The sequence below is a fragment of the Rhinolophus ferrumequinum genome, chromosome 4 (genome assembly GCF_004115265.2).
Source record: "Rhinolophus ferrumequinum isolate MPI-CBG mRhiFer1 chromosome 4, mRhiFer1_v1.p, whole genome shotgun sequence".
Lineage (NCBI taxonomy): Eukaryota > Metazoa > Chordata > Mammalia > Chiroptera > Rhinolophidae > Rhinolophus > Rhinolophus ferrumequinum.
Genome location: NC_046287.1, coordinates 100,380,552 through 100,387,110, shown reverse-complemented (window position 1 = coordinate 100,387,110; position 6,559 = coordinate 100,380,552). Strand labels below are relative to the sequence as shown.

The 6,559-nt window shown below is 50.0% G+C and overlaps 1 pseudogene; it reads right to left on the bottom strand.

The window, feature by feature from the left end:
• Positions 1-549: 549 nt before the first annotated feature.
• On the bottom strand, positions 550-1,275 carry LOC117021230 (ubiquitin carboxyl-terminal hydrolase isozyme L1-like; annotated as a pseudogene).
• Positions 1,276-6,559: the final 5,284 nt, after the last annotated feature.

Sequence of the window (6,559 nt, the reverse complement as noted above, 5' to 3'; positions counted from 1 at the left end):
AATCTTGAAAGCAAAACGAATCTTACTCTCAGTTGTATGAAACACAACTTAATGTGGCAAGAATTGGAACCGGAAACCACCAGCTATCATACATGACTTTCATTAGTTCAAAGGTATTTTACTGAGAAACTGCTATGTGCCAATCATTAGCTGAGATTCAGAGGAATCTTAATTAGTAGAGATTGAGATGCGTGGGAATTAGCAGGAAAGGAAAACCCTTTTTTTTTTCTTTTTTTTTTTCTTATCAGCAGAAAAGTTTCATTTGTTTTAAGGACAGACAATTTAAACCACATCCAAGGCCTTAACTTATAGACACAAACCAAAGTAGCCATTTAAAGCATTAGATATTGAAATACAAGACATACAACAGGGGGAATGCTTCGCTACCTGAAGCATACACCAAACTTGGCTCAATCGACAGCTGAGCTCTGCTATCTGCTAGCACTTGGGTGTGGTGGAGGCTAAGAGCCTATCTGCCAAACCAAAGGAGAACAGCTGTGTTCTACAAGTACTGAAGCATTTTAAGACTGCCCTGGTAGGGATCTATTTTCATGGTGAAGGGCAGAGAGGGAAAAAGCGTAGTGCCTTCCCACTGCGCATTAGGCAGCCTCGCAGAGCCATGGCAGAGAAGCGGACTTGCCCTTGCTCGCGCTGGGTGAATTCTCTGCAGACCTCGGCGGCATCCTGCGGCAGCAAGTCCTCTGAGCTGGTGCCATGGTTCACCGGGAAAGGCATTCGTCCATCAGGTTCATAGAGGTGGCCATCCACGTTGTTAAACAGAATCAAATGAAAGTTCACTTTGTCATCTACCCGACACTGGCCTTCCTGCGCCACGGGCGTCACGGGCTGCCTGAATGGTCTCATTCTTTTCAAAGCATTTTGCTCTGTCTTCAGGGGACAACTTCTCCGTTTCAGAAAGAAACTGTCTCAGGACTAACCCATCCTCAAATTCCAGTTTGTCTTGATTATTGGCTACTGCGTGTACAAGTCCAGTGGTACCACAGGAGTTCCCAATGGTCTGCTTCATGAAATACACTTTAGGGCTGACTTCTTGTCCTTTCAGTTCTTCAATCCATTTTTCCTGAAGTTCTCGTGCTGGGCAGTGAGGGGAAGCAGCAGCGCGCAGGCAGGAGAAGGCACTGAGCTCAAAGCCTCCTCCTCCAGCCCCAGCACGTCCACGAAGCGCCACCGGCCGGCGACCTCCAGTCGGGCCAGCACTTTGTTCAGCATCTTGGGATTAATCTCCATGGGTCTGAGCTGCATCTTCGCAGAAAAAGGAAAGAGCCACAAGCCCAGAGAAGAGGAAAAACCGGAAAACCCTTTCCTGATGTTTGTCCTTCTTTGAATAAGCAGGTCCTACCTTTTCCAAGTTCTTTAGAAGGAGAATAACTTCAAAAGTGTGCAGGCCGCCAGTGTTTCCCCAAGCAGCCTGCTCGATTCCCAAATTTCTTCCATCACTGTCTCATCTTTGGGGCCTGTTACAGCCTGGGTAAAGACAGATACCAAGAGAGAGAAGGACCCTCAGGCACAGAATAGGGCCCCCTTCCCCCAAAGCCTCCTCCAAGGCCCCCTTTTGCCTATCCTTTCTTCATTTCCTTTGCACAGGTTTCCTTAATCTCTAGTTTGTTTTTCATCCTGTGGCATTTCCAAAGATTCTGTCCATCTCCCCTGCCAACATCCTTACTACTTATCAAGTTTGCGAGTAAAGCCACAAGTGAAATTAGATTATAACAGAGTGTCTACTTCACAAACCAAGAGATTTCAAAACCCTCACCAGCCAGACTGTCTTATTCATTATGATGTATTTTATGATCTTTTAGAGTTTGTAGTGTTGAGGTTTGACTGGTAATACCCTGGAATGTGGCATCCAGTTTCGTTTTATATTGTAAATTCTAGAAAATTAAAGATCACAACATATGGTTTTGGTGGCCTGCTTTGAGTAACACAGGCACTTCGGTGCTAAAAACATGCTATTTGAGGATAGGTCCATGGGAAATTGGCTGAGATAACCTTTTGCACCTGCCTCTTAGCATAAGGAACTGTGCAGGGTAAGGGTACTTGCATTCATTTGTTAACACATCCCATGCATGTTGACTGTTTTTGCACTCACATTCAATACAGAATTGAGAGGAAGGCAGTCTGCTAAGTGCTGAATGCAAACCAGCTGCCGAAATGGCCTGGATTCTGCATTCAGGGTGCTTGGCTCAGTGCGGAGTCAATGACAGGTGCTCGGACACCACAACGCCAGGCAGAATGTGACAAGTGTCACCAGAAATGTGACACATGAGGTAGGGTTCAGAGGTGGGAGAGGCCCCTTCAGCTGGTGTAAGAAGAGCCAGCTCTGTGGACGAGGGGCCATGTTACCCATGCAGAGGGGGTGGGAGAGGTGGGAAGGGGAGGCACGCAGCCTCTGTGGCCGGACTCCAGTTGTGAGGCTGGTGAGAAGGGCCTCCGGGAAGGTCGGTGGGAGGAAGAGGGGGGGACAGATCACAAAGCACTTGTGTAGTGATGCGATGCGAGTGAGGAGAGGCTTGGCTCTCAATAATAACCATAGCCACGACCGGCCCATGCACATTTCAAAGGTACCCGGTGCCTCACTTTTCACACATCGATTCTAAGTAAATCCTCCTCCCCACCCCTGCCCCTGTTTACAGATGAGAACATGGAGGCTGCCACCGGTCAGAGCTGGGTGTTCACCCGCACGTCCAACCCCAAGACCGTGTTTTCTTCACTCCATGGTGTTGCCAAGTGACCGTGGTGCGTTCTGAGGACACTCAGGAAAAAGAATCGGTTTCAGAGCACTGCCGTGGTTTTATATCTGTTTTTTTACACGTCTAGTCGGTTCATCCTTTCATTGATTGCCCTCATTAATCTGGTTCCTGCAGTGTTGCTGGGCCTTGGGTCAAGGGGCCCATGTGGCCTGCTGAGCTTATCTGAGCACAGGGCAGCTCTCTGAGTCCTAAAACCTCTGTGCTTCACCCAAAATGCTGAATCCCACGTGCCCTGAGAACTCCTGGAGAGTGTCAGCCCACAGAACCTTCCCCAACGCGCTTGCCTTCTGTTCCCAGGTGAGTGTATGAGGCCTTAAGGACCCCGGGTTCCACAGGATGTTTCCCACATTTCATGAGCGCTGGGTCTTGGAGGAGGCCAGAGCTCTCACCACCTGCCCCTGGGGGGTCACCAGGCCGAGTCAGACTGTGATGGCTCCACATGCTCCCTGCAGAGCAGACAGTGCCCACCAGGAATCCCCAGCTGGCGGGCCCTCTGGTGAGGCCTGGCCCTCAGTACTTTTTCCTCTCTTTCCTGGATGGCTTTTCCGGTCATTCTCAGGCAGTACCTAGCCTGCTGGGCTCCCAGCACCTGGCATCTAGCACATTCTGTACCACAGCATCATTGCACAATCCGTCTCTCGCCCGGGATGGGGAGCTCCTTGAGGAGTGAACTGTTTCTAATTTAGCTGAAAACCCGGAGTCCGGACACAGGATTTGACACTGTAGGCAACTCCATACATATTTGCTAGGTGAATAAACAAACACAGAGTGTTCGGAGAGGTAAGGGCAGGCCCTCCGAGGGGACGGCCCTCCGAGGGGACGGCCCTCCGAGGGGACGGCTTGCAGGCTGTTTGGATCCCGGCCGCTAGAACTTGGGAGAAAATTCAGGCCTAGGGATAGAAATTTGCAGACACAAATATTGAGAGAATATCTGAAGGGAAATCAGGTGTTTAAACAAAAGTCAAGGCATCTCAGGACGGCACAGAGCGAGAAACGCACATCTACACACGTCTGAATTTTAGATTTAGAGGCTGTCAGGTAGACTATCGTGACAGCTGCAGTGCAAGGAGAGGCTGTATTTTCTAACGACATTTAGTAGTTAGTGCCGCACTGAGTACACTTGCTGGAGATGTAGAAATATAGAATGAATTTGAATCCATATGACTCAACACTGGGGAGAAGAGGAAAGACAGAGGAAGCTGACATTCAGGAGTTCTTACCCCAATGCAGACGCTTCCTTTCCACTTTATGCACTGTGCTAACGATGAGGTGAGGTGGATTGGCTATTCTCATCTTGAGGACAAGGACATTTGTTCTCAGAGAAATTAAACCGTGACTCGCACGTGAAGTCTGCTATGTGGGGCTGCAAACGGGGCTGGAGCCTCTTCATTTTAAGCTCTACGTGCAGCCTGCCGGTCAGGGTCGGCTCCTCCCTTGTCTGCTGGGGAAACCCTAGCTCCGGCCATCTCAGTAAAGAGGCAGGACTTCCACATCCCTCAGGAATGTTACCTCCCTCCTCTGCTCTCAGGTCAAAGGCTGTCTTCTCACTGTCAGAGCAGTCTCTACCTGGAGGCCCTTTGTCGGCCCCAGCTGATGCTGTCTCCCCACAGAGACAGCACCTGACTGCCTTTTCTCTCTGTCTGGCTCCAAGGGCAGCTCATTCTGCATATCCTGCTGCTTATCTGGGCTCTTCAAGTGGCCTCCTGACCTTTCTCCAATTCTCTTGCTTCTCCAGACTGAAGCTATCAAAAAAAAAAAAAAAAAAAAAAAAAACCTCACTAATTTGAGCCCAGCATAAAAACCTACTAGAGTAAACCAAATGCTTTTGCTGAGTGGTCATGTATAAAAAGGGAATTCGTTTTCTGGCATAATAGGTGCCGACATACTGGGGATCATATATGATAATCACGCACACACATCCAAACCCCCCTGTGGGGTGGAGAGGGACCTGCAGAGGGAGGCAGTGACTTCCTCATCCTGCTGGCAGCCTGGTGGGCGGGGGAGGGGCGGGTCTCAGGGCTCCCCCTGTGCCCTCCTCACTGGCTGAGGACACAATGCACCAGCGGAACCTGAAAGAATGGGCCTAAAGTATAATGGAGTGAGGGCTCTTTGGAAATGGTGTTTTCCTTTCTGGAGGTAACATCCTTGTTTGTAACCAACCCACCAGGCCTCTCTTGTAATTGGTGACTCTAGTATGTGCATATATATTTGATTACTGGTATACTTGGACTTATTTCTGCTACCTTACTTTGGTTTTCCATTTGCTATGCTTTCTCTCCGCCCCCTCCCCCTCTGCCCCTCCTCCCTTCTCCTACCCCTTTCACTTCCCCCCCGCCCCTCTCTACCTCTCTCTTTCTGCCTTTTTTTTTTTTAATCCCCACTTTGTAGCTCTACATATTTGGAAAACACAACATTCTATTGCTAACTCCCCAGTGTTCTCAAGCGTGAGGGTGCAGCAGAGTCTCCTGGAAGACCTCCTCACACACATAGCTGGGCTCCTTGCCCAGAGCTTCTGATTTAGCAGTGCTCAGGTAGGGCCTGCAAATCTGCATTTCTAACAAAGTCTCTAAGTGATGCTGAACGTGCTCTTTTGGGGACCACTCTTTAGGAGCCACTGTTTCAGAGCGAAGACTTGTTAAGTTGGGGCGGGGGTGGGGGAGGTGTCGAGATACCTTTGAGTTTCTGATGGAAACTACTCATCAGAAAACTACACATACCCCTAAAACTACACATACCCCTAAAACTTTCCATTCAGTCTTCTGGATCTGTAGTCCTTTTACCCCAAGCCATCCTGGACTCCAGCAATCCGTGTAGACCTTTACTTAAGATCCTCGACTTCAGAGGCTGGCTGTATTTTGGGAGAACTCTAGTATTAGGGTGCAGAATTTGCAGTGTTAGAATACCACGATACCCTGAGCGTGCAACTCTAACTGCAAGCATTGTGTTACGTGATGAGGCTACAACCCCAGAAGCCACAGAGGGCACATGGCACGTAATGGAGATATAGACCCACAGGCAATTACGCCCCTCGGGCTACGTGCAGTCTCAGGAAGAGGGACCCCTAACAAGGCAGTCACAACGGCCTCCACCCCCGGCCCAACCATGTCCTGCCCTCCACCCTCATTCTTCGCAGCTCCACAGACCGTGACAATTCCACTCAGCAAATCCCCCGTGACCCTCTCACCACAGCCCTGAACAGCCACAAGCCCACTCTCTGCCCGCTAACCCCTCTGTGGTCTCACTCCCAATACACCTCTGCCCCGAAACCTCTACCCTTTATTGACTCCATGTTCTCCAGGTCACTGGCTCCTCTTTATTTCCTCTTCTCTCCAGCCTAGGTTGTAGGACACATCATTTCAACCTCCCTCTTACTCGCTGCATCAAACCCTTCCCTGTGGCTTTCTGCCCCACCCACCCTGTTCCCCTCCAAGCTGCCCATTAGGTTTCTGGGAACCGCTGATGAACATTGCTAAAAAAAAAAGGAAAAGAATCACATAACAAGCTCTCGGTGTCATGCCTTCGACCTCGCCAAATCTCCACGGGTCCAGCAAACGTCCTACACGTTCTGTCAGCTCCTGTTCTCATTAGCAATGCCGTAAGGTCATCCTAAGTGCTGCTCAACGACATCTGGTTTTCCCCTTTCCGGGCACACGGACACTGCATTTTCCGGCCCACTTTAGACGTAGGTGTGATGATGTGACGTGCTCCAGCCAGTGCAGTATGCGGGGGATGTTCCCCGTCCCAGCCTGGCGCGGGCAGTCAAGAGCTTGGTCTTCCTGCCTTGGGGG